Source organism: Mustela erminea, chromosome 1 (genome assembly GCF_009829155.1).
Source record: "Mustela erminea isolate mMusErm1 chromosome 1, mMusErm1.Pri, whole genome shotgun sequence".
NCBI lineage: Eukaryota > Metazoa > Chordata > Mammalia > Carnivora > Mustelidae > Mustela > Mustela erminea.
The window spans coordinates 143,607,175-143,635,039 of record NC_045614.1 but is presented as its reverse complement, the minus strand read 5'-3'; the positions used below and the strand labels follow the sequence as shown (position 1 = coordinate 143,635,039).

Below are 27,865 nucleotides of genomic sequence, written 5' to 3'. Positions count from 1 at the left end.
TTGAAATACTTGATGAGAAAGGGAATTTAAATGCATAACTTCACCACATGCAAGTAGCTAGACATGAAAACTCCTTTTCTGTTCAAAAAGAAACAATACCAGGTTTACGTGGTACTTTCCTTTCTTCCGTTTCACCCCAAATTCTAAGCAACTATTGTTGATAGTTTTCTTTTTTTCCCATTTATTTTAAAGATTTTATTTATTGATTTTAGAGAGAGACATCGAGAGAGGGAATACAAGCAGGCTTCCTGCAGAGCAGGGAGCCCAGTGAGGGGCTGGATCCCAGGACTCTGGGATCATGAGCTGAGCCGAACGAAGGCAGACGCCCAATGACCAAGCAGCCCATGCGCTCCTGCTGATAGTTCTCTAAGCAATGTTAGCTTGGGAACCTTGGGCTGTCATTAAAAATAGAGGACGTGCAAGTTATAAATAAATGCCTAGGCTCTTGTGTACATGCACAGAGTTTTCCTGTGCCAGTTCCTCAGTTGTAGTGTGGAAACTTCAGCACCAAGGCGGGTGATAAGAAATGAGACTTGCTGAGCAGCAAGCATGTTTGCGCTCGATATTACCAAGGAAGCAGCTGCCGCACGCAGTACAGCTCTTCCAAGTGGTCTCTTCGTATCTTAGCACATAGGGTCTTGTATTGGCTGCATTGCTAAGTACTGACAAAATGCTCTGTGGTCCTTGTTAATCTGTTAACTTCTCCAAGCCCTAACACATGGAAAAGAACTCTTCTTAATCTTGTGTTTTCTTTTTAAAGTCTTAAGCAGTAGCTTGAAATGCTTTATTTTAAGATGCATTAGGTAACAACCTTTATCTGAAGAGCAGGAATTATTCTCTTTATGTTTTGAGTTGATATGTTTTCTAGAAGAGATACTAGTAAAACATTTCTAAAAGTCATCTGAATCCTACAAAATAATGTATGTGTTTTAGGCTATAGAATATATGTCTTCTGAGAGTAATATTTTTGACATTTATTATTCCTTTTAAAGTCAGTTTTCAACAGGGCTGCTAGGAATCAATTGACTGATTTTATGGAGCCCAGTTCATTAAAAAGAGTTCAGTCTATAGTAATGACATTGTAATTGTTCTAATGTATATTCAGAGAGGGAGAAAATACCGTAAGTAAACTGTTCTCTGTTTTCCATGCTGGATTAAACTGCTGTTCATAAAGAAATGGAAACGTTGGATTATCCCTGCCCTAGTCAAAAGCTTATCATAAGGCAAGGCCAGAACTTTTGGATATTCTGTTTTGCTCTATTGGGTCACAATTCCTGTTAGTAGGTTTTTTTTTTTTTATCCAGGATGTCCCTGAGACTGAGCATAGGCCTTTATAACAGGCTTTCAAAATACATTTCTCTCAACCTCTGTGGGTATTTATAAATGAGTCAGCAATGCTTTTAGGTTGCTTCCACTTTACAGAGCTCTATTACCAGATGAAATAAGGAATCAAAGGAGCAATTCAAGATGGATTATATATCTGATTGTAAAACTGAAACCCCAACTTCTAGAGGAAAACAGAATATGCTCACAACCTTGGATAGGCAGTAATTTATTAAGATACAGAATGCACTAACCATAAAATAGAATGTTAATAAGTTGTACCTTATCAAAATTTTAGACTTCCATTTTTCATTAGATACCATTAAGAAAATGAAAGGTAAGCCATAGATGGGGAGGACAAATTCACAATACATATCTATGTTAAAGGACTCAGAATATTTAAGTAATTTTCATAACTTATTTAAAAAAAGGGCCAAAAGACTTGAAGCAGTTCACAAAAGAAGATACTTGACCAGGCAACATGTGAAAAGATGTTCAACGTAGTGAGTCATCAGGGAAGTGCAAATTGAAATGATGAGGTAATACTTCACACCCATTAAAATGGCAAACAACAACAACAACCACAAAAACCCACCTCCCAGAACCCCCACAACAACAGAAAACCACAGATACCAAGAAAACTGATTTACAAGGAAATGGAACAATTAGTACTTCCATAATTTTTAGTTGGAGTGGAAAGTAAAAAGTCTGCTTTAGAAAGCAGTTTGTAACTTGTAATCAAGTTAACATTCAGCTAATGAGGTAGTAATTTAATTCCTTACCTGTTTAGCTAAGAAAAATGAAAGCATATGTCCCTAAAAAGAATGTTCACAGCAACTCTATTCGTAACAGGCAAAAACTGGGAATGAGCCAAATGTCCATCAGAGGATTAAAATGGATAAGGAAATTGTGTTATACTTGTAGAATACTGTTTAGTGATCATGATGAGTGATATGTGCCAACAGTATGATCTCAATAATCTCAAAATGTGAAACTAAGCAAAAGAAGTCAGATACAAAAGGGGTGTGTAATGTGTGATTCTATATAAATACAATTCTACTACAGGTAATACTAAGTTCTAGTGGCAGAAATGGGGCAAGTGGACACCTGTGAGTGGAAAGGAGAGTGTAAGGGAACTTTTGTGATGGAAATACAGTAATTGGGGTGGGTGTTTACTTGGTGTCAAAACCCACTGAATTTACATTTCAGATCTGCTTTCCATTTTTTCCTATGTAGCTTACACTCAAACCTAAATTAAGTGGGGAAAAAAAAATCAAAGGTGTGAAACTTGCACTTAGAGCAGTAAGGCTGTTAAATGCATGTTGTAAACTGTGGGTACATGGTGTAGAGTATTGGAAAGATGGCAGGGAGTGTGTACCACAAGAGCTCTCAGAAAAAAGGTCAACAGGAAAGGCTGTGTGGGCAAGAGATGGTTTATGTTATGTTTTGAAGATGGAAATTGATAAATGTAGAGATTGGTCATCGGAGGGAAATAATTCCAAATAGAATCAAGATCTCTCTGGTCAAGGGATCAAGGCAAGAATAAAGGAAGACATAATTAAGGGTCAGTAGACATATTAATGGAAGTTGTTTCCGTACTCAGTATATCCCTTCCCATCCCTCAATTGGTGTGTCAGTTTCCTTTTTTAAGACGAGGCCTAATTTTGTTTCTTCAGTCCACCAGATGCTTCAGTACACAGTGCTCTTTCCTTTTTGTGAGCTCCTATTTTAACTCCACAGTGCAGCACATCATTTTTCCCAGATTATAGCCTACATGTTAAGTGGGTATCTTCTCAGGAATTACCTCCTGAGGGAAGGTAGCTTTTCTTCCACTGCCCCAAGTGAAATGCTGAATCGACAGTCCAATGCCGGTTAGGGTTCTTTGGATGGAGGTTTGATAGCTGTGCAGCAGAGGACATGGGCTGGAATGTAGATTATGTGTGTGTTGTAGGTTTTTATATATATGAGTGGCTCTAGATTTTGATTGTTGACTATATATCAGGTAGTATAACAACCACAGTAGTGCTTCTTAGGTAGGTATTTTAACAGATAAGTAAAACTGAGCAAACAGAGTTTAAGTGGCAAGCTGGACTCTGAATATGTCCCTTTGGCTTCTACTGTCTTGTAGTCATCAAACCAGTGTACTGTGTTACTGAGAAGATATGATGATGAAGATATCAATAAACATTGATTGTACTCTGATGTCATGACAGTCATTGTTTGGGTACTTTATGCATATGAATTAATTTAATTTCCATGATCAGTTAGGAAACTGAGTCATAGAGGCATTGAATAACTTTATCAAGGTGATATCAGAGTAAGTGGTGTGGAGTTAAGATTTGAAACCATAGTTTCAATATGTTGAATATTATATATATATACATATACATATATATATATATATATAAAATTAGTTGGATTCCAGAATGCTGCTCTTTGCTCTTTCCTGTTGTGCTCCATTCCTTGGCTTTGTGGGTTTGAGGACTACCTGTCTCCCTTAGTGAAAGCACAGCATGCATCTTTTCTTAGGCAGGAGTGGACTTAGAAGTCCTTAGGAGTGGACTTAGATAATAACTAGTGAAGCAGAATGTTGTTTCCATGGTATAGTTCGTTAAGATCCTCCTTACCACTGTCCATCCACTGAACATTTGTTGACAAACTTCACTGTTTTATGTCCTTGCTAGGCTAAGACAGACTCCATTCTTTTGAAGGCTTAAGAATGTAGGTGTCATGCTTGGTTTCCAGCTGAGTCTGGAGTTGAGATCAAAACAGACCCTCCAGAATGACCTTTCATTGTAGCCTCTTGTGAGGATTTCAGGCTTATCTCCTTCCAGGATTATAAGAGGGTTTACAAGGACCTGCCGGGAAAGTCTGTGCTGTATGCTGGCATCCCTAACTCTAAGACCATTTCCTGCAACAGTGACTCAAGGGAACCACTGATGTGCAAATGTACCCTGCAAGACCTGGTGTTCTAGGGAACTTTCCCTTGTCGCCAATCCAATGACTCAAGCATCTGTACCCAAGTCTGCAAATATATCAGCTGGGTAAATGAAACCATGAGGAAGCATCATCATTGATCTCTGCATACCTCCCATCTCTCCATCCATATGCCCTGAACAAGAAATTCACAGAAATAAGGACATGATGAACTGTAGTCATATTTGACTTTACCTTTACTCAAAGACATATCAAAATCTCAACAATGCGCCATGTGTGTAAACCAATGAAACTAGCAAAAGACCTAAAATCAACCATGGAACACAAAAACCTCAGTGCTGGTAAAGATGTAGTGAGACCATCACTCTCAACTAGTAAAACTGTAAATTATGTAGTTTTAAAAAAAGAGATTATTTATTTGAGAGAGAGAGAGAGAGAGAGAAAGAGTTGCGGACTCCCCTTCAAGAGTGGAGCTTGATGGAGGGCTTGATCCCATGACCCCGAGATCATGACCTGAGCTGAAATAAACAGTTGGATGTTTAACAGACAAAGCTACCCATGTACCCCATGTGCAGTTTTTATGATAGGGCAGTTTGGTAAGGTGAATTGAGACCCTTATTTACCACTATTGATCCTGTGGTTCTAGTTTAAGAAGATACTACTAAGAAGAAACAGAAACCTAAAGTGCAGAGCTAGGTTTGAATTCATCAGAACATTATTTATCACAGCAAAAACAATGGAAACATTGAATGTGTCCCTCAAATTAGTGGATTATTTAGATAAATAAAGGCTTGTTTGGGACAAGGATATTAGGCAGCTATTAAGGACAATAACTTTGCAGAATTTTTAGTGTTATGCAAGAATGTTTATGTTATATGATGAACGTGAAAAAAGAATGAGACAAACGCATGCATGGGGCTCTACCCGTGTAAAATGAAATTTTCACAGAACAAAATCTGAAAAGACACATAAGAATCTAGGTCTGGGTTTCTTATTTTGTTTTGTGTTTTGTTTGGTTTTTACTCACATGGCTTCCCAAGTGTTTAAAAATTCTCATACTACTTGAAATAAATGAAGAAACTGGACATTACTGGCAATATGCTAATGTTATGGTTTTTGAAGGAAAATTTGGAGACCCATACTCAGAAAAATAAAAGAGTCTTGCCACAACCCCAAAAGAGTAGGCAGTAAGGGTGCATTAAGTATTTTAACCTAAAATGATGTTTTAAGGGAGAGCTCCTTTTCTGAAAATAATTCTTTGTTTCCCTTTTTTGTTGTTCACCAAACTACCTGTCTCAGTGGCATGGTGAAGGGGCCTGCTGCTGTGTTTTGACTCTTCATAGATTCAGTGAAAACAAGACAGCTAATTTTACAGTTTAAGTTTTCTTTTTATCTCAGGACATATCCTCTCTCTTCCTTTTTTCACTTCTATAAAAATGGTGGGTGCAGAGATGTTTGGAGTAGGGAAAGAGGCAGTGAGGTCCTTGTGCAGAAACATAGGTAGGCAGTTTCAGGGGCAGGAAAGAGAGAATATTAATTACGGCCAAATCCTGGGATTTTTAACTGAATTTTGCATCGTTTTCCATATCCTTTTTTTTTTTTTTTTTTTTTTGGGGGGGGGTCATCAGTACACGTAGAGCTATCAATCAGCTTCTAACAAGATTAGGTCAGGGATTCAGATCAAGTTCATAAATGTTGTTTGGCTTCTAATAAGATTAGCTCCCTTTCAAATCTCTATAAAGAATATATATATAAAAAAAATCTAGTACATTAAGATATGCCCAGAGATTGTTGCCATAACTGAGTAAGTATCATTTCTTTGGTGAAAGAACTGAAGTTGTCAAGGCTTGTGTTTGTGCCTGTTAGAATGTAAGCCTCATGAGGTCAGGGAGTCTGCTGCCTGTGAAGTTACCCCTAGCATCTAGAATTATGGAGCGGGGCACATGATGTGGAATCATTGTTTGCTAAATGAATGGATGACTGAAATTTTTCTAGAATGAAAAGATTTCATTTACCCTCTGTAGCAGAATGGAAGCATTCCTTAGATGAACTCATCTATCAGCCATTGACCTTAGGGCTGAACTCACTGGAAAGATCCTGTAAGCAGTGAGTGAGTCCTGCTTTCTGGCCAGATATCTCTCCCACAGTAAAAGAAAACTTGACATGTTGCAAGTCGGCTTGGTGTGAATTGTCGCTATAGTCCAGGGATGAGATAAAAATCAGTGTGTGTCATCCTAGAGAGCTAAGACTCAAATTCTTTGTCCTGGTGACCACACCAAAGTGTGCAATCTCCTGTGGGTCAAGCTGAGCAGCCAAATAGCTGATCTTTTTCTCTTTGAGAGTTTGACTTTAATGACAGATGTATGTAATCCGGTAGAAGCCATCATCCCTCTGTGATTATTTTCTCATCTGAGAGATGAAGGGTGAGAACACGGCCCTCAGTGCTTTACAGAAACAGCAGATGGAAGACTTCTGAGTTGAACAAAAAAACCCAGCTATATAAGTTAGGCTGTGTGAAGGCAAAGGATTTCAAAGGAATCAAAATTGATCAGATCCAAAAGCATATGACCATTTTACTTTGCCTTTAAAAGGACAGTGGAGTGGGAAGCTTTGTGGCAAACTTGGTTTTTCTGGGAATTAAGGTAGCTGAATTATTACTATAAAGATAAGGCTAGTAAATAACCTACTAGGCTTGTCGTTTTCGATGGTGCTAGTTAGGGGAAGAAAAGTGACTGCAGAGGAGCCAGAGTATTTAGCTAAAAGGTTTTTAAAGATATGATGGAGGAGACTTGATCCTGTACTCAGGAGGCTTGACTTTTTATGTAATGTTTTGGGTGATTTTTTTTGTAAAGATAGTATACTTCTACTAAAATTGATTTCTCTGGCCATGTCCTCTTGGCTTTCATGAGGCAATGCATTTTTCAGCGTTCAGGGACTCTTGTGAATTTAGTACTAGAATGTAGCAACAGAATAAAGCTAATCTGAAATCTCAAGTAGTAAATAGAGCCCGGCCAATGAATCCTCTTTGTAGTATTTAATCTTAAATGTAACAATGACTGTGTAACTTACTGTCCAAAGCAAGACATTTCTGAAGTAGGAATATTTCTGAAGTAGGAATATTCTGAAGTTAGGGGTATTATTTATAGTTATGCCTGACCCTGTCCCAGGGTGTACGTGTCATTTACCCAGTGGAATTCAAAGTTGAATGTGCAGCAAATCACCTAGAGGACTTATTAAAACACAGACTGCCAAGCTCCACTCCCAAAGTTTCATACTTCAGTAGTTCTGGGGTCAAAGATTTGCATGTTTAACAAGTTCACTGGTGATGTTGATGAATCTTGTCTGGGGGGACTACACTTTATGAACCACTGCTCTACCTAAAAAGGCTTGGCACTCTTATGCCAGTGATGTAATTTTCATTTGAAAGAGACTTTCCTTATTGTCCAATAGTCCTTTATTAGAGAGCCTTCTGCAAGTGAGGGTACCCGTAAGGAGGATGGCAGAGTAAGCTTTTGTGGCTTCAACCTCTCCTCTCTGGCCTGGTGTGCTCTTGGTATTCCAGAGACCCTTCATGCTGGGACGTTGAGAAAGCTCGCTTGATACCAGCCTAACTTTCAAGCAATGCTGAAACCAAATGAGATAAAGGTGACTTCTAGACTTCCATAGAGATGGAGGCTTAGGAAGCCTCAACACCTAAATTCACTCTAGAGGCAACAGTATTCCTTTGTCCAGCACTGACTCTAGAAAGCATCTTTGATTTAATGGGAAATACCTTGACCCCGCTCCCTCCCTCCCTCCCTCCCTCCCTTCCTTTTTAAAATTTCTCTAGTCAAGAATAATGTCATGCCTAACTGTGTGGGGATAATACGGTGGTTTTGCTTGTTAAGCATTTATTCTTTATTTTGCCCCGTCATTAACTGGCCTAGATTGTACTCAGTGTTATTAGTAAGGTGAGTGTGAATGTGGGGTTCAGCTACAGATGCGTAATTCTCAAAGTGGGGACCTCCAGAGATGCAGCATCAGCTGGGAATATTACGTCAGGGACTGGGACTCAGGGAGCTTGGTGGCCTGACCTCTTAGAGGGTAGTTACTAAGTCCCTTGCTGCCTAGTGTATGCATTAACTATTTTAAATTGGTCCACCTCTCCCTCCCCTCCCCCTCCAGTTCTCCTGACTTTGAGAGACTTTCTTTTTCTATTGCTGCCTCTTCCCAAGTTGTATTGTTTAAAGATGTCAGGCATAATTGTAATTTATGTTTCAAGCATAACTTGCCCCCTAATATATGTGTCTGATACTGGATGGAGCATTTTTACAGCCAGAATATTATAGATACTACCCTACAAATACATGATTGAAGATGAAAGTAGTTGAAGAGGATTTTAGGACCTGCTGATGGGTGATTTGGTGGAGGAGGGTGGAAAGGGAGGGAACAGGTGTGGTGTGGTAAGGCTGGATTGATTGAAACCCCGTGGCCTCAGGAGCTCCATGAATAGAGTACAGGCTCCTTCCATGTGCTCAGAGGGCTCAGGCTCATGGTGAGATCAGCTGGGTGGCCTTGGTCAGGATAGTTACATCCTCTCTACCTGCTTCCTCAAGTGGCAGAGGGACAGTATAACATTTCAGCGAGCACTAATTCTTTCCCCACACCCTATCTACTTCCCGTTACTGGGTTTTCATGCTTGGACTATCTTGTGTCCCCTCATTTCTTCCTTACTGCACTATAATGGACATGCTAACTTGGAGTTTTTGTGTCTGTTACCAGTTGTGGATGTGTGTGCATACTATTATATGTGTATTTATGCAGATTTTATGGAAGTATAAAATTTTTATGTTCAAAAATTATAAAAATCTATTATTTTGGTATTTGATGAGTACATTATGTATTTTTAAAAACTTATCAGTGGTTTCTTTTTTTTTAATGCTAAAAACTTTGTTTCAAGTCTGTTTTAATAAGGTGAACATGTAAACTACAACATGTGTGTGGGGAGTTTATTTTTTTACCAGTGTGAAATTTTGTTTTTTTGTTTTTAAGAAGTGGGGAGGGGCAGAGGGAGAGGAGAAGAGAGAATCTTAAACAGGCTCCATGGAGTCCAATTCCGGGCTCGATCTTAAGATCCTGAGATCATGAATAGAGCTGAAATCAAGAGTTGGGTGCTTAGCTGGCTGTGCCCTACAGGTGTCTCTCCCCCACCCCCACTTAGTGTGACTGTTTTGATTCATTTCTCCATAGCATTAGGTGTGCTTTCTTAAAAATATGTTTCTGGACTAGATGGATTGCGTGAGGTTGGTTGACTATGCTCACACTGTAGATCTGTGTTAATTCTCTTGTGTGTAACTTGAAATTCATAATATTTAGAGTATTTGAAATAATTTGGCTGATTAGTCATAGACCCTAATAAGTAGCACATTAACTCAAATTTTTGCTATGCATAAGAGAGATGTTTTTGCAGTTTATAATTACACACACACACACACAGGTAATAACTATATATCCAGTCATATATGCAATTGTAAACAAAAGCATTCACACTAACTTTTAAGTATTGTAATAATTGATTTTACAGTTTTTGGGGGGCAATTTCGATACACATGTAGAAGCTTTTACTTTTGTACCAGATAAACACCTTTTTGTCATTTTCTTTGACATCTCTTCTTCACAGATATATTGTAACAGTCACAACTGGAAATCTTAATTAGTCATCAATGATAAAATTTCAGATTTGGATCCTGGACTCAGTGTGAGCAAATAGAATCCCATAGCAACCAATTATCATTCTCAAACAAAAAGTGACTTACTGGGAATGGGGGTGATCCATTGTTGCCGGGCACTGTTGCTGCCCAGCTCACAGATCCTTTCTGCTCTCCTACGCCATTCACACATACTCACATGCTCTCACAACAAAGCTGTCTCCTTACCTGCCCGTCGCCTTGCGTCTGTGGGTTAAACAGCGTTCATTTGAGAATGTGTCCATGTACCCTCCAGATTAAGACTGCTCAAGTTCCTGCTCGTCTTCTAGAACAGATGAAAATCAGGAACTTGACAGAAACCACAGAATAATCGGTCTGCTCTCACTGCTCAGTTGATCTGTCAGAACTTACTCAAGCCTGGGAAATGGAAACAGAGAGATGTTTGGATCTCTGTGGGCGTCAGGCTGGCTTCTGTGCTAGCTACTTCTTTGCCTTCAGTGGTCCAAAAATCCTCGGCTTCCCCCCACCTCCTCCACCACCTTGAAATTTTCTCCTACTTTTTTCAACGTCCCCACATCATTTGGCAAATGAATAGTCAGACGACAATCTAAAGTAGTTTTCTTTGTAAACTTGTAAACTACACGTCAACTTGTGATATAGTACAAGGTGGAGAATGGACAATGGGCAAGTGAGGCAGGTAAGAAGTGGTTCTGTCTGAAAGCCCCTTCCAGGAGGAAGCAGTCAGCAGCCACCCAGTGGTATGCACTGTTCACAAACAAGTGGGTATTGGGGCTGCCTGGAAATGCAGAATTAACATTTGAGTAAATAAGCATTTCGACATCAGTGGCCACATCTCTTAGATAAGAGGTGCTGCTATTGGCCATTTTTTTCCCACATTAGTTTTTCCATGTTTGAGCATTACTGACAGATCGGGAGTCATTTGTTCACCTTTTGCTTAGTGTGTGCTGCTTATTATGTTACTGTTTTGAAAGCAAAAGTCAGGCGCTGCTTCCAGTTTTTAGTCGAAGTTATATCGTCTAGTTTGTCATGTCCTGAAGAGTGTTCCAGTATCTCTCCTAGGGAGTAAGATTGCGCATTTAGATTTGGAAGCCTCAGAATTGGGCTACAAAGGCCACATCACAAAGTGTGTGACTTAGAACCAGATTAATAAAGAAAGAAAACCATGCGCCCTAGAGCTCTATAGAAGACTGCTACAGTTCAGGTGTGTTCACTTGGGTTGTTCCATTGCCACATCACGGGTTCATGGTTTAACTCACAAAATCTGGATTACATATACATGAACAGTTAGACAATAATTGTTCTTACTTATTTATGTGCTTATGATAAACCGGGTCCTGTTGTAGATACTTTGTGTGTACCTACTATGTGGTAGGTGGTGTTCCAGATTCTGGAAATGGAGCTGTGACCCTCTCAGACCCAAGTCTCTTTCCTCATGAAGCATATTTTCTTATTTTGTGCCCCACTCACAAATAGTCACTATTGATCCTTAATACTCTGAGCAGAGGCCCCAAGGGACCCACGGATGGTTTTAGGTTTCCAGCTTTGGTCTGTGTGAGGAATTGATTCTTCTGGTCCCCTGGGGGCCCATGGGGTTCTTGCTGTTGTCCAGACTGCTGGGGCTTTGAACACCTGTGTGTGCACAGTCTCGAGGCTTGTTGGTTTCAGCTGAAGTGGGCTATCGTGGGGAAATACAGGTAGGTAAGGACTAGCCTTCAGAGGCTGGTTATTACCAGGCACAGTACAGTGTCCTTCAGATGGAAACCTGCTGATTTAATGGATGATTCGGCATTCACAATCTCCTAGCTGCAGCTCTCAGGACTTCTGATTTATACCTGGAGGTATAAATGTCCTCATGGTCTCAGAAGCACCCATTAATTGTCCTTGTGCTTTCAAGCTTTTTCAAGCTTTTTGCATTCACCATGGAGTGCTCACGTACCTGATACTGAGTATGACTGGGAGGAAGTTTAAATTCACTGGAGCTTATTGATTTCTTCCTGGTACCAGTTCTTGCTAAGTCCAAGGCCAAAGAGATCGTACAATATAAGTGGTCATGTGATGGCTGGTAGTCTAGATAAGTGACATAGATCCTGTCTGAGACCCCCAGATATTAAGGAATTGTAAAGTAGAGAGCTCATGGCCCACCCAGAGGGTCAGCTGCCACTTGGTCAGAGCTTGTCAGGGTCCAGTGGATGAGCCAGTATCATCAGAAACTTCCGTGTTGATTGTGTGCACTGTTCTGAACACCTTATGTGTTTAAAGTCCCTGAGTTCTCACAACTCCGTGAGCTACTGTCCCCCTCACCTCCTCCTTCCGTTCCTCCCTCTCTCTCTCCCTTCCTTCCTTCAGATTTTGTTTATTAGTCAGAGAAAGAGCACAGGCAGAGGGAGAAGCAGGCTCCCTGTTGAGCAAGGAGCCCAATGTGGGACTCAACCCAGGACTCTGCGATCATGGCCTGAGCTGAAGGCAATCACTTAACAACCGAGCCACCCAGACATCCCCCTCACCTTTTTTCTTAATAGAGGAGGAAACTGAGGCACAGAGTGAGTTAGGTCCAGACTTCTTAGAGCTGGGGTTTGGAAGCTGATGGAGCAGCTCTCGGAGCAGTGCTCCTGCCCGCAATTCCACGTCTCTCCTGACTTTGCACTCCCTTCCTAAATCAAAGACTTGGCCAGATCAATGTGAGCCCAGTGTCTGGTGGGCACAAACAAAACCTGACCGCACTGTATTTGGCTCGTGGTAAGCCAGTCTGGGCCATCTGTTTGTAATTATAGGGGCAGGTGACAGGGCAAAGGTGACAAGCTGGAGACTCCATGAATACTCATTGTCAAGGATTGGATTGGAACCCAGATACACTTGCTCAACTAAGGAGCACTTTCTTTTTAGATTCTTCTACAGCCAATTTACAAGGGAACATTTTGAGGGTTAACTATGCCTTTTCACAGATGAGAAAATATAGCCTCCAAAAACTTAAGTTGTCCAAGCCAGGAGGTGGCAGGACTGGACTTCAGAGCCCGAGTTTAGGATTCCTTCTTCAGTACTCTAGGTGTTTCCTAGAACCAGATGAACACTGAGCACAAATTCGTTAATCCATGAAGCATCTGAGAGTCGGGTATACTGGGACATTATGTGCTGGGAACCCAGGAAAAGTATATTTTCTCATCAGAAATTGCTGATGGTATGTACCAGAATTTTAGTGTGAGATGAGGAGTGTACAGACAGTGATGGCAGCCAGATGAAGTGGTGCATGTGGTAAGGACGGCAGGGGCCAGGCCAAGTCGTAGAGGCAGTAGTGAAGGCTGTACTTGCCTTGGAATTGCTGGAAGATGAACATGTAAGTCTCCAAGAAGAACTTAGTAAATTATGTGTTCATCTTGCATTCTTTTAAAGTTTTTTTTTTTTTTTTTAAGATTTTATTTATTTGAGAGGGAGAGAATGAGAGAGAGACCATGAGTGGAGAAAGGTCAGCAGGAGAAGCAGACTCCCTGTCGAGCAGGGAGCCCGATGCCGGACTCAATCCAGGGACTCCAGGATCCTGACCTGAGCCGAGGGCAGTTGCTTAACCAACTGAGCCACCCAGGTGCCCCTCATCTTGTGTTCTTAACATTGCATGTCTCAAGATTATCTGCCTTCATAGGGTTTTTGGCCATAGGACCTTACTGAGAGAGTGGTTAGGCCAGGTCTTGTGATTTCTTCTTTCCCTGCTTGGGAGAGACTTTGAAAGGAGACATGCAGAGCTGCTGCCTCTCCTCCCCCCCCCCCCCCCAGGCCTCTGGATGGGCCTCTCTACCCTCTGCTTCCCTAGGAACTCTGAGCAGTTCTGACTCTTTTGAAGTCCTTGTTTATATATCTGACTGGCCATCAACATCACCTGGGGAGCTTTAAAAATGCAAATTCCAAGACCCTGCTTCAGAGGAACCAAATCTGAATCCTTGTGTTTTGGGCTCAGAAATCTTTTTTTCTTTCTTTTTTTTTTTTTAAATGGGGGTGGGGTAAGGTGTGCTTAGAGGGAGACAGAATCTCAAGCAGACTCCCCACTCATTGGGGAGCATAACACTATGCGGTGTTCCATCTAGTGACCTTGAGATCATGATCTGAGTTGAAACCAACAGTCAGACACTTAACCAACTGAGCCACCCAGGTGTCCCAGGAATCTGTATTTCCAGATGTGTTCACATAATTCTGAAACATGGCCATGTGTGTGCCTCCCTGCCTTTCTGTTTAGGAGCTGCAATTTTATAACATTTGGAGGAACATTTCCTCTTCTGGGCAGATGCCTTACCTCCCAGCCTGTTTTGTCTGTTCAGCTCATTCCAACTGCCGGGATGCCTCCTCAGTAGCTGCTCTAGTTTTAGAGAGCCATGCAGACCTGTGGCCTGAGAGCAGAATTTTAATAAGGATCAGAGTACCAGTAGGGTGATGGTAGTGACAAAGAGAATTCAGACACCTAGTGAGTAAGACTAGAGCAGCCAAAGATTAGGTGAAACCCAAAGAGGAAGGAAGAGGATTGAAAGGGGCTTATGCAACAAAAACAATGATGTTTGACTTCTCTTGAGTTTTATATTTTAGATCAATTCTCTCATCAGTTTTTTCCCCCACTGGATGCAAATCTGTTCTTACACTGTCCGCCATTACTCGCTCTTCTTAGCAGCGAAGTCTTAGGAGCGGAATTTTCCCTTTTTTGTGCCCCTCACTGTGTCACCCACATTTTGAAAAATTGGCCTTAGCTGTCCTAGTGTGTGGAGGGAGCTTATTTGTGGATGACTCAGATCATTCAATGCAGGATTGCAAATTGTCCCTGCCACCATTTTGTATTTCTTTGAGGTCTATGCTGGGCATTTTGTGGATATGTTTAAATATGAAGATTATCCTTTTTTTTCTTTTTCAATGTGAAGATTACCTTGTACACATTTTTCTCTTGCAGTTGGAAATAAATGTCTTATTAATGTTTGCAAAAGCATTTTATCCTGACAGACTATTGATCAGATCTTCACGTATTTTAACATTAAATGTTTTGTTATGTTTAGCAACACACATAATAAGCTTTACTCAACATTGGATACCAGACTCAATATAAAATTAAAGTAAAATAACCATATTAATAATAATATATAATAAATAGGTAGAGGTCATGTTCCCTGCTTTCAGCACTCACTATCAAAAAGAGAAATGAAGGATGCTTGGGTGGCTCCTTCAGCTGAGCATCCACCTTTTGGTTTCGGCTGAGGTCGTGATCTCAGGATCATGGGCTCAAGCCCCAGGACAGGGGCTTGGCATGATAGAACTCAGCATGGAGCCTGCTTGAGATTCTCTCTCTTCCTCTGCCCCTTCCCCCACCGCTTCTGTGTGTGTGTGTATGTGTGTGTGTGTGTCCACGTACTGTCTCAAATCTTTAATAAAACAAGAAAAGATAAAATAGTGTTTTCTTCTGTGCTGTTTTGACTTATGTTACATAATTCTGTTTCTGCAACCCCTTCCCATTTCCTTTTGTGGAACCCTAAGATTAAAGTACTATAGGACTTCATCCTGATTGATCTTTTTCTCAGAACCTTCAAATACCCAGAAGTCGAGGGCCACCTCCACCCACTCCACATGCTCACAGACGCACATACATTTCCTTTCTTCAGCACTGCTTCCAGGCTGGAATCTGACCGGTCACTGCTGAGAGACTGGTTATATATAAACATCCCTTGTGTATTCGTACTACAAATAGAGTGGGCTTAACACACGTAATCCCCAGATATGTCTGTTATTGTTTCCAGTCGGTTTCTATCCAGCCTGTCGTCAACTGCCCTTAAAAGCTGACTTTCTTACTTCTTGGTTCTATAATTGTCCTATTTTGTTCCTTACCCCAAAATCTTTTAAGCAAGTATGAAAAAGACTTCATTGCTATTGCTTTATCCCAGATTTTCCTCATTTGTGTCATTGGATGGTAAGACAAACTGTGTACTTTGCTTTTTCTTGACTTGCTGTCTTGGTAGCCTGGTATAGAAATTTCTTATTCTTTTTTCATAGCTCTGTAGTAGTCCATAATTTATTTAATTATTCCTTCTGGATGGGCCTTTAGATCATAATGAACATTTTCAGTGAGTTCATTTTAACCATAGCAGCTATTTACTGGGTCATATCATTAAAAAAAAAAAAAAGTTAAAGATTTTGCTGGCAAGTGATTCATGATTGTGTGTGGGTTTGGGGTGTGTGAGTCCATGCAGGTGTCTACTGGACATCGAGGAATATGTGGAGATGAGAATAAAAGAAGATTTTTAGTACAAGGCTCAATATGAATGAATTTACAGAGATATTTATAGGAAGTGAGTTTGGAAGTGGCTCTCTAAAAGAATCTGTGAAGGAGATGGTGTTTGGTTCTTACTATATGGCTCTTTTGTTTACAGAATGGAGTGAAATTCAATCTGGGATTAAAAAAAAAAGCCACAAAACAGTGCAGGGGAGGATACTGTGGACGGAATGTCAGCAAGGGTGGGGTTAAGCATAATGTGGAGGATCCTAACTGTCCTGCTGAAGAGTTCCTAATTGAAGATGCCGTGAATCTTTTGTAGTAAAATAATTGATGATTGTTTTAAAAAGTACAGTCTGTCAGGAAACCTGAGTACAGACATGCCTTTTTTGGGTTTCTCTGTGTGAAGTATTAAGTCCTGCCAAGGTCCATGCATCGATTGAGAGTAGCACAGTGATAGGAATTAGGCCATTAAAACATACTTAGTGTTATTTTAAAACAATATTTTGTTTTTTTTTTTTTTTAAACCTCTCAAAATGAGTGATAGGTACAGGAATTTTTGGTACTTGTGTATTTATCTTTGTGAATTATAATGAAGACAAACTTTTGGTATAATATGTCCACCTTCTGGTAGGATGACAGAAGTGACAGTTTATAAGGTATATTGATATACACAATATTTACATATTTTGTAGACACTGTACAAAACCACACTTTGGGGTAGGCACTTATGTTGAGTCATGTGTTGAATACCTTATCCCAATTAGTTGAAGTGCTCAAACAGATTTTCTGTGTTGCTAGTGTTAGACTATGTTTAACCTTAAGAATCAAAAGGAATGAATTTCAGTTGATGTTATTAACAAAGAATTAAAATTGAGAACTTTAACTGTTACAAAAACAAAAACTTCAGTGCGTATATTTCCTCTTCTCTGTATAGTTTCTTGGAAAGGTAATGGGGAAGTAGAAGAGGGCATTTTCTTTTAGATCTCTGCATCTCTGCAGAGCACCATTTCTCATAATCATCATACTACTTCTGTCTGCTCTTGAGACTTGCCCCAACTGTCACTGTCTCCGGAAATGTTCCTGATGCCTCGGTAGTGGTAGTATTCATCCCATGTGGTCTGTGTTTTTATAGCCCGTCAGGCTAGAATGGGCAGTGGTGGCTGTCTTTGTTGGCTTGTTTTGGTATTCCCAGTCCCCACTACTGTATTAGGCACTCACAAGTGTGTGTTGAGTGAATTTATGTTACTAAAACATGGGGAGGCAGAGAATATCCCTATAGGAGGCTCTGATCCTGTAGGTAAAAATAAGTGAGATGATATAATTAATCTATAAACAAGGGCTGTGAACATTTTTAAATGATATTATTCCAGAGGCATTATGTCATTACTTGTATTTATACATTTTTGAGCTCTTTTTTTTAATAGGTTTCTGAACCCCTGATCTGCTTATTTATTCATCCCAGGTCAGATAATTGAGAGGATTTATAAGACTGTGTATTTGATTTAGGGTTCTCACTGCTCAGCTCTTTAGGAAATTGTTAGAACAAGTTAGAAAAATGAGCCTTGAGAAATCACTGAGAGTGGAATCACGGAGCAGGAATGAGGCTTGCGAATGTAGAGAATTACTTCATTTCTACTAGATAAACTTTCCCAGAGTTCTAGTAAACAGATGCCACTTGTTCAGGCTGAGGTGGGTGTGGGAGGTGCTCGTCCTAGCCAGTTTAGGGGAAGGTTTTGTGGGCAATCTTCAGAGAATTTGGCTGAGGTTAACTGAAGTCAGAGGAAGTATTCCCGGTGATCACATGTGCAGTTTCTTTTTTCCATTTTTCCTCCAGAGCAGGCCGCGCCAGAAATTGTGTGGCGTCAGTCTTCTCTGTCCCGCATGCTGATGTTCGCTAAGCACACTGGTTTGGGCCTTGGGACTGGGTGAAGGCTGTGTGGCTATCCCTGGCGATTTAATTTCTTTGGCAGCCAGACTGAGAAATTCTTTGTGGTTTTAGGCAATTAATGCTGTAGAGAGTTGGATCTCTCCTTAGTTAATAATTTGAGCACAGCGGTGATTCTTAGGCTGTTTTGTATGAAGCAGTTGGCATAATCAGGAGAAAGAATCAGTGAGGGCAAATTTCTGTTTCGTTCTTGCTGCTGCCTTATCATCCTCAAGGATCATGAGGCCGGTTGAATGAGGACATGTGGTTACGCTGGTTTAACTTAATCGTGACTGGAAGGCTAACTGGGCACGTATTTTCTGTTTGAACAGGGTGGGGCTTCAGTGCTTTTGCTGGAGTGTCCCAGACTTCCTGCAGGTGGAGTTTATCTAGTCCTGCTGTGGAAGATAGCCCACATCTGGGCCCTCTTATGGTTCTGCCTCCTGCCCCGCCTGTTTGTTTATTGTCTCCATGGAGGCCTGTGCCTCAGAAGGGTGAAGGCCTCTTCCATCTCTACAATCTGTCGAAAGCCTACCAATCATAAATTTTGTTCTTAGTAGCTGACAGTGCTGGGAAAGCTCCATGGTGGTTTTGCTGTGGAGGATAGAGAGAATTTAGACTGGAATTAGATAATGTGTTCCTTCAGGAAGCAAAATGGGCTGGGTTCTTTCTTGTGGTATTACACAAAACTGTTAGCCAAGAGTACTGACCTAGAAACCACCACCCAAACTCCCAGGAAGTATCCATTAAAGGATTTTTTTGTTGAATAGTTGTGAATTCAGCATCCAGGGGTTCAGTTTGTGTTAGTAAACTGGGTGGAAGGAGCTTCCCAGTGGGGCTTCTCATAGATGAGATGGCTGGATTCCTCGAGTTCTTTCTCCTTGTCCTCAGCTGCTTGTTCAACTACTAGCACAATCCTGATACAGACACCAGTTTTCCTCTGTGTCATGAGCGTGGGGGCCATATATCCTGGTTTGCCCACACTGCTGTGCCGCATCAGTGATACTTTCACCCTCAAAAGTTTCCCGGTCTTGACATGAGTGATATGCTCATCTTAACTCTAAGAGAATGAAATGATCAGATATGCATAGTTGGTGGCTTCCCTTAATGTTCTCTTAATAGTGGGTATTATCGTTCATGCTTATTAGAGAAATTATTGAGTCTTTGGTTGAGAGAACTTTTCAATGTAAAGCGCAGCCTTATTTGCAGCGTTGATGTAGTTTATTTCTGTTAATTGCATTTGGTAGCATAATAATGAGCAAGGCTTTCAGTAGTATCAGTAATAGCTTGAAGTATTTCATTTCATTATCAAGCCATAGTTAAATCCTGAGCTTCTGGAGTCACACTGGGAGAGTCTAGACCCCAGAAAGAGCCTTGGTGAACTCTCTGACCTTGGGAACATTACTGACCCTCTTCCTTTCTAACAAGGGGGTAGTGCAGGTGCGTCCTCAAAGATTTGTCTAGAGGATGAAATGGGTGGATTCCAGGTCAGCTACTAAGAACAGTGCCTAGTGCATTGGGAGTACCCAATAAATGTTTGCTATTTTTATTGCATTAATAATTAATCTGTGTTAAAAGTACTAGAAAATGGTATGCAAGAGGCTGGGAAGGAGCAGGAAACTCTAGCAGTAGGGCCTTTAGTTTAAAGTCCTGCAGTTTGTTTATTTTCTTTCCTCAGCGTGGCACACAGTTGAGATCTAGGTCCTGATTCCCAAATCCTTGCTTGTCTCCAATACCACAGGGCCTCCCTCTGGGTCTGAGCTAAGCTGAGCGCAGGGCCAGGTGGGACAGAGGCCTTGACCGTCCATATCTGAGGGTAGATGGGCAGAATTGGGTGTAGGGAAGGAGGGGTGCATGAGATGACTCACATTTTTACAGTTCAGGTGCTGGGTGCATGATGGTACTGTTAACCGGTTCAAGGGGTAAGGAGCCTTCTTGAGGTGGGGAGAGAAAGGGATGCAGTCTAGGTAGCAGCTTGGATTCCCTGGCTTCCTAACCAGCTACCATCCCTTCACTTCCCAGCCATATATTCCTTTAGGTGGTATGCCTCAGTTTTGTCACCTGTAAAATGGAGATAATATTTACTTCTTGTTGTGGGGACTAGACATTTTATGTCAGGTACTTGGGACAGTGACTGGGGAAATACTCTATAAGCTTTGATCATTATTATTTTATCTATTTTTAAATATTTTATTAACATATAATGTATTATTTGCCCCAGGGGTACAGGTCTATGAATCATCAGGCTTTATTTTATCAATTTTTTTTTTTTTTAAGAGAGGAGGAGGGGAGGTAGAGGCAGAAGGAAAGGCAGAAAGAGAGAGAATCTTATAAGCAGACTCCGCACCCAGAGTGGAGTCCCGTGGGGCTCGATCTCACAACCCTGAGATCATGACCTTAGCTGAAATCAAGAGTTTGATAGGTAACTCACTGAGCCACCCAGATGCCCTTTCTTGCTCTATTTTTAACCTGTTGTTTTTGGGCTCTCAGTGGTATTTATAACTGTCTTTCATAGTATTTGCAGAGAATACATTCAACATCGAAGCAGGCCCTTCATGAAGCTTGCATGCAGACTTCATAAGAATCAATCTTTTTACTGTTTTTTGATGATGAAGAAATGAGAATAAAAAAGATTGTCTTATTATTTATTGATTTATGACTAATACTGTATCCCTTCCAAATTTACTTAGGCCTTAGTGGTATCTAGAGGCCTGGGTTTTTACACTGATGAAACCTTAGACATATTCTTGTTTCTGTCCACTGATGCTTCAGGGGTGGATGGATCCATCCCATTTCAGGGATGATGGATCAGGGTTCTCAGTGTAGACAGTATTACAGAGGGGGCTACTTTGTCAAATTTGGAGTTGTTTTTGTCTCAGTATTTGGTGGAAGGGCCGTAAATGCTTGGTATCTTACAAAGTATAAAGCAGTCTTTTGTACAGCGAAGAGTTGCTCCATGCTTCTTGGTGGAATAGCCCATTAAACTTCCCCATGAGTGAGAAACCTCATAAAACCTTATAAAAGATCTGAGCCCTTAATTTATGTGTTTTTCATATAAAGTATCTTTGCTTTAATATATACTGCCCACTTACCCAAGAACATAAATACTCTGTTTTTTTTGGAATCTGCTCAAAAATTATATATGATTTTAGAAGCCACATCACCAGTGGTAATAATGTAGGTGGCATTTGGTTGCAAGTAACATTTATAGCTATTGAATTCACATAATTATATAGACAGATGCAAGCAAGCGTCTGTGTTGAATGGATTAATATTTGATATTAAATTACACATGATTTTATTATTTTTTTTCTATTTTTCCTTAGGGTTATGATTATCGTCACACGTACATATACACACGAGCAGGCAGTCCTTGGTTTGATAGTTCTGACATATACTTATTTGAATTATCACGACTTAATTAATGCCAGTTTCCCAGCCACATTCTTCAAATTTCAATTACAGAAGTATATTAACGTGAGTGCTTTCATGAGCTATAAACTTGGCTGCTAGCTCTACAATCCGCTGTTTCTCCTATAAGTAGTACACATGCATTCCCAGTCAGTGGCCAGTCATGTCATTTCTTTGAAATCCTGTCATTGACTGGTAATTGCATGTGTCTTACTCGGTTCATGCCCAGGCAGCAAAGTGTGCTGTTGTGTTGTTGCCTCCTTGTTTGTTTGAGATAAACCTCATGACATTCTACAAAATTGGGTAATCACCAGTGAGCATTGACCAACACGGATGAAAGAGCAGCAAAGAAATGAAAAGCTGGACATGAAATCAAATCAAATGTGAATAGTTCCAAATGCCATCGCTGACTGGGAATTTGGAACCTCTCGGATGCAGCTAGAGCAACTTAGTGCAGGTGATCTTATTGACATCAAAGAAAAAGTGTTGGTGATAAAAATGAAGAGATGTCCCAGAGCAAGTGAGGCTGGCAAGAAACTTCACAGAAAGGAACTAACTCTCCGAAGTACGGCTTTCCCCCACCAGAGTGTTCCTTTTAGATGTTGAAATGATGTAAAGTGAAGAAGCAGTTACCATTAATGTATATGGAAAAATTTTTGAGTGTTTCCAGACTCAAAAAATGGTGTCTCTTGAGGCTTTTCTTATACTTCAGGATACATTTTGCTGAGGGGTGCACAAAATCAGTTGAGATAAAGCACAGATGCTCACAGACATTGTTCGGAACCAGCATGGCGTGACACTGAGTGTAGTTCCTGGGGGAAAGAGCTTGGTGGGACCATTCTCACTGCTCGGGGTTTGCTGCCTCTGTAATGGCTTGAAGCAAAATGAACTCTGAATGCTCTTTTTGCTATATACCTTTTTTATCCTAAAAGTGAAAATCCTCTTTGGATTTCCCTTGGTAAGCAAGAATAGATACTAATGGATGTCTTTCATAAAAGTGAAGTGCTATAATGGAAACTTTCAAAAAAGCAGGAATACCTATAATTAATAATTTCAAAAGCTCAAAGGATAAAATGTTGCAAGCTACTCATACTTAGAAAGGAAGGTCACAGTTCTACAAGGCATAGGAAAAGATGGTTACTCTGTATTGTAAATCACATAGTGAGAGGGCAAGTACTACCCTTAAAGTTTTTTTTTTTTAACAATGAAATAAAATACTTTAATTCTCAATATTTTCAATGTTTTAAATTTACTAGTATTATCATTTCCTATATATTTAAAACCATCAATAAGAACATTTTTAATGTTTTGACATGTTTTTAAAAATATTATAAATCAATCATAATTTTTCTGTTGATTGTTAAAATTGCTTTGGACAGTTTCAGTTTTGCACAGTTATTTTTATGGTCCCACGCTACCATGCAGTGTGAGGTCTGTGTGTGTGTGTGTGTGTGTGTGTGTGTGTGAGTGTGTTTGCAATTGTATGTGTACATAGATCATATTATCTATGGCTTCTATATCTGTGTACTAAAAATATGTTGAGTTGTATTTGCAAAAGGAATACATTAGGTTTGATGAGGTTTAGAAGTTCTGATCTAGATATTTCAAATTTATATAATGTAAATGTTCAGCCTGATACACATTTTCTTATATTTATTCATTCTTCCATTGTGTTTAATGGTGGTATTTCTCTGGCTGCGTAAAACAACATGTAAAAATGTGAAGACACACACAATATGGTTTAGGCTTTTTGAAAAACCCTTAGAGGTATGGTTGGTAATTGACAGGTGCTTTCAATGTTATTGAAGATATTTTGGTTTAGGCTAGTGATAACGATCTTAAGCAGTGAATGTGATCTTGAAATAATACCATCACAGCTTAAGGGGCTGAGTCACATTATGCCAAGTCTGTTAGCTCTAGTTACACATGTAGTGTGTTTGTCTGCATATGTATATAGATAAGTCCAGAGTGTTGTTGGAAATTCTTGTTTATAATATCTAAACCAAGACATAGAGTTGGAAGTTCTGGGAAATCTGGTGACTATTTTGGACCTTTGCTCACAAGTTAGGCTGATTTGATCAGACAAGTTAGGCTTGTTTCTGAGAGAGGCTGCAGATATTGGCCAGACTGTAACCACTGGGTATTCTCCAACATTATAAAGAGAAGTTGGCCACTTTACTTGTATTAAGAATGTTTGCCTGTGACACTGTTTGAAATAAAGGAATTTCCAATTTAAGCCCATATTTGGAGTTTTCAAATGAGAAAAAAAAAAAGTATGTGCTTTAACAGCTTTGTTATACCAATTTTGTCATTTTATATGATTCTTATCTCATCATGATTTATAAGAGAAACTTAACATTTGGAACACCAGTTGGCATTTTAATACCCAGGGTTTCTTAATAAATTAAAAATTTTAACACTGTCTTGTTTTTTTTCCTCTTGAACTCTAATACAATTTTTTGTACTTTTGAAACCACAGGTAAATTATGTTTAATTGAAAATTTTGCTGCATGAAAATTAGGAAAGAATAGATAATATTTGTAATGTTTTCCCATAAAATCTCATGTATTTTGGCCTGTTTAGCTTTTGTCCTTTTTACTTCTGTAAGATAAATTCTTGTAGGTCTTAATTACTCTTTTCAGACATTTCCATTGTACATTTTTCTAGGCAGCTCCAGGACTGTCTTTGTTTTTGTTTTTGTTTTCCCGTGTGTGTGTGTGTGTGTGTGTGTGTGTGTGTGTGTGTAGCACTGAAGATGGCTGTAGGGAAGGGGAAGCCCTGTACATGCGGTATACAGGACTCTGGTTTTCTTCAGCTGTTTCATGAACTTTGCCACTAGATGGTGATAGAGGGTTAGGGGGTATGTTAAGTAATCCTGCATCTGCCAAATTCTTGTACTATGCTGAAATTTGAAATTTGAAAATGTTTATCCTAACAAATATTTGCTTTTAGAATTGACTTCAGATATTGAAATATCATTTTACTTTTCATCATGATAAAGTGTACTCTTTAATCCCCCTTCCCTGTTTTCTTCTCAATTTGCACCCTCCCCACTCCCTGCCCACACCTTCCCTCTGGTAGCCCTCTGATCTCTAGAGTTAAGTCTGTTTTTTCGTTTATATCTCTGTCTCTCCCTGTTTTTTTTCTTTTTACCCCTTTTTTCATTTGTTTTGTTTCTTTAGTTCCATATATGAGTGAGATCATATGGTGTTTGTCTTTCTCTGACTTATTTCACTTGGCATTAAACTATCTCAATCCATGTTTTTTGCAAATGGCAAGATTTCATTCTATTTAGTGCCTGATTAATATTTCATCCTGTATATATACCATATCTTCTTTATCCATCTGTTAATGGACATTTGGACTGCTCCCATAGTTTGGCTATGGTAAACAATGCCAAAAAACATAGGGGTGCATGTATCCCTTTGAATTAGTCTTTTGCATTCTTCGGGTAAATACTCAGTAGTGCAATTCCTAGATCATAGGGTGGTTCTATTTTTAATTTTTTAAGGAACCTGTATACTGTTTCGCACAGTGTCTGCACCAGTTTGTATTCCCACCAACAGTGCAAGAGGGTTCCTTTTTCTCCACATCCTTACCAATACTTGTTGTTTCTTTCGTTTTTTATTTTTTTACCATTCTGACATGTGTGAGGTGATTTCATGCAATTTTGACTTGCATTTCCCTGATGATGAGTGATGTGGAACATCTTTTCAATTAAAATGTTATTTTATTTATTTATTTTTAAAGATTTTATTTATTAGTTTGACAGAGAGAGACACAGTGAAAGAGGAAACACAAGCAAAGGGAGTGGGAGAGAGGGAGAATCAGGCTTCCCACTGAGCAGGGAATCTGACGTGGGGCTCGATCCCAGGACCCTGGGACCATGACTTGAGTCGAAGGGAGACACTTAAAGAGTGAGCCACCTGCATGCCCTGAAACATTATTTTAAATATCTTCTTGCACACATTTTTTTTTTTTAAACATAGTATGTCCCTAGTAAGTATTTATTAATTTGTTAGCTGTTGTCTTAATGGTGGTTAGTCTGGGGGAAAACCAGGTTTTATAAAATTTTAAGTGATCCCAAACCTTACTTTGTCTTTGTTTTCTTTTTTTCCTTCTGTAATATATCACATTTATTTTTTTCCTAGTAGATCACATTTCCTCATAGTGAACATAAAGTTCTTTCTGTTTAGACTATGTTCTTTTTAGCAAATGTGTGTGTGCACAGACACAAACACAATTTTGTGTTAGCTATTTAATATAAATTTATGGATTTTCATAGCGACTGTTACTTTGATGCTTTAGTTGAAAAACAAAATACTGGTATACTGGGGAAACGAGAATAGAGTGGTGTAAATGGTATAATGAATAAAAAAGAGTAGTAATACACACACCAAAAGATTTTCTACAAGATCAGTTTCTTTGAATTTAAGTTTTAGTAAAAACAGAAAAACTTGTTTTCAAAAATCTTTTGAATGTTTACCATCTGCCTGCCTCTCTGCCTACTTGTGATCTGTCTGTCGAATAAATAAATAAAATCTTTAAAAAAAAAAAAAAAAAAAAAAGGAAGAATAACCTTGTTATTTATAGCTGTATGGTAGGATAGTGAAATACTGAATATAATCCAGAGAGTTGATGTAAGAAATTTTACATTTCAAATTTCCAGATTGTCAATATATTTTTTAAAAGTTTTAATTATGAGCAAGAGAGAGAAAATGAGAGAAGAGAGGGCACATGCAGTTGAGGAAGGGGCAGAGAGAAAGAGAACCCCAAAACTCCCCGTTGAGCATGGAACCCAACATAGGGCTCAGTCTCACCACCCATGAGATCATGACCTGAGCTGAAATCTCGAGTCAGACACTCAACCAACTGAGCTACTATGCACCCCCAGATTATTGATTTTTAAAAATAGCCAAATAGATTCTTGTTTTTCTTCAATATTAATGTAGTATTTTGTATTACCTTCTGATACTAGTACAATATTTTGTTTTATTCTTAACGATGTTTATCTTACTAATGTAGGTGATTCATTCTTGGTTGTCCTGAAGAAGTAGTTTTTGTGACTCCAGTGTGGGGATTTGTGTAAAATATAAACACTATAATTTTGATGGTTTTTGTAACATGACTTTTTAAAAAATTGGGATAATGCCCTTTTCCAATATATTTCCCTAATCCAGTGTGTTAAGATGTCCCATTGATGTACTAATATCATTTAGGGAATAAAACCACCATCACATTATATGTCCCCACTAACTATACAGCAGTCTAATAGTAAATATTAAAATAGGATTGAAAATATTTTAAAGTCCTTTTAGAATTGAAGTATGAATTAGAGGGTAAAATGAGGTCTGGGGTGAGGAAGTGTTTGTTAATCCCAGAGTGCTAAGTGGAACCATTTGATGCTATTGAAGATTGTACGTTCTTAGTTTTTTGTCAGGTTCTGTGATAACCATGCATTTAACAGCTTATAGCTACACAGTGAAGTGGGTAGTATCAGTTTGAGATTTTTGACTGGGAGCTGTGACGTAGTAGAGAGAAATAGGGGATGGAGAGGATAAGACATACTATTCTGAGAATATTTTCTCAGCCACATCATTGCTCCGTCTTTTTATATAGTGTAGCTGTAACTCATTTTGGGCATTATGGGGAGAATGGAGGAAGGAATTGGCCCTCCAAAGTGCCTGTTCACATTAGCTGATCTAAAACATAGTTAATCTTTGTTTTTCTTTTTTAAAACATAGTTAATCTTAACCTAGCTGGGGCACTCCATGGGGGTTGGCAATGTAAGTGACCAAATGAGGTGTGTATTAATTCATGTACCAGAGTGCCCCTGGAATTTATGGGATTGGAATCTTAATGAGCAGATGGGAATCCTGGTAGAGATCCTCTGATCATTCTTTTAACCACTTTGCTACCATCCCTCCTCACCTACTAGGAACTTAGGAGGACCCAAATTCTGTTGTGTACGATATGATGGTAGTCATTGTTGGGCTAAGTTATTCTCATGCCCTTATATCTGTTCACTTTAACTTTTGAAATTGTGCAGATAGTTTACAAGGGTTTAATAAAGTATGGCACTGTGTTATGTATGTGTGTGTGTTGTCTCTGGTAACCACATTGTCCTCTTTTTGTTGGCCAATTGGCAAAGATACCTTCAGTTCTTCTTTAATGCTTGCCCAGCAATGTGAGGAACAAATCAGGCACCTAGTACGCAAGCATCTGATGACTTTGAGAAGAATGAAGGCTTAAGGATTTATCTTGAAGGAGAAGTAAATCTTCTAAGATTTAAAACATTACTCTTGTCCTTTTTTGACTTAATCTGAG

General features: G+C 39.4%; 2 protein-coding genes across 9 annotated transcripts in view; one reads left to right on the top strand and one right to left on the bottom strand.

Annotated features, from left to right (window-relative positions):
• Nucleotides 1-10,325, bottom strand: part of P2RY14 (purinergic receptor P2Y14) — a 54,923-nt gene extending 44,598 nt beyond the window's left edge. For all 5 annotated transcript variants that reach the window (XM_032345376.1, XM_032345348.1, XM_032345356.1 and 2 more), the window contains exon 1: nt 10,176-10,325. The gene's annotated coding sequence lies outside the window, so the exon portion shown is untranslated. The remainder of the gene's footprint in view (nt 1-10,175) is intronic.
• The window catches only part of MED12L (mediator complex subunit 12L), a 322,475-nt gene that overhangs the window by 168,797 nt on the left and 125,813 nt on the right, over nt 1-27,865 (top strand). The window lies entirely within an intron of this gene.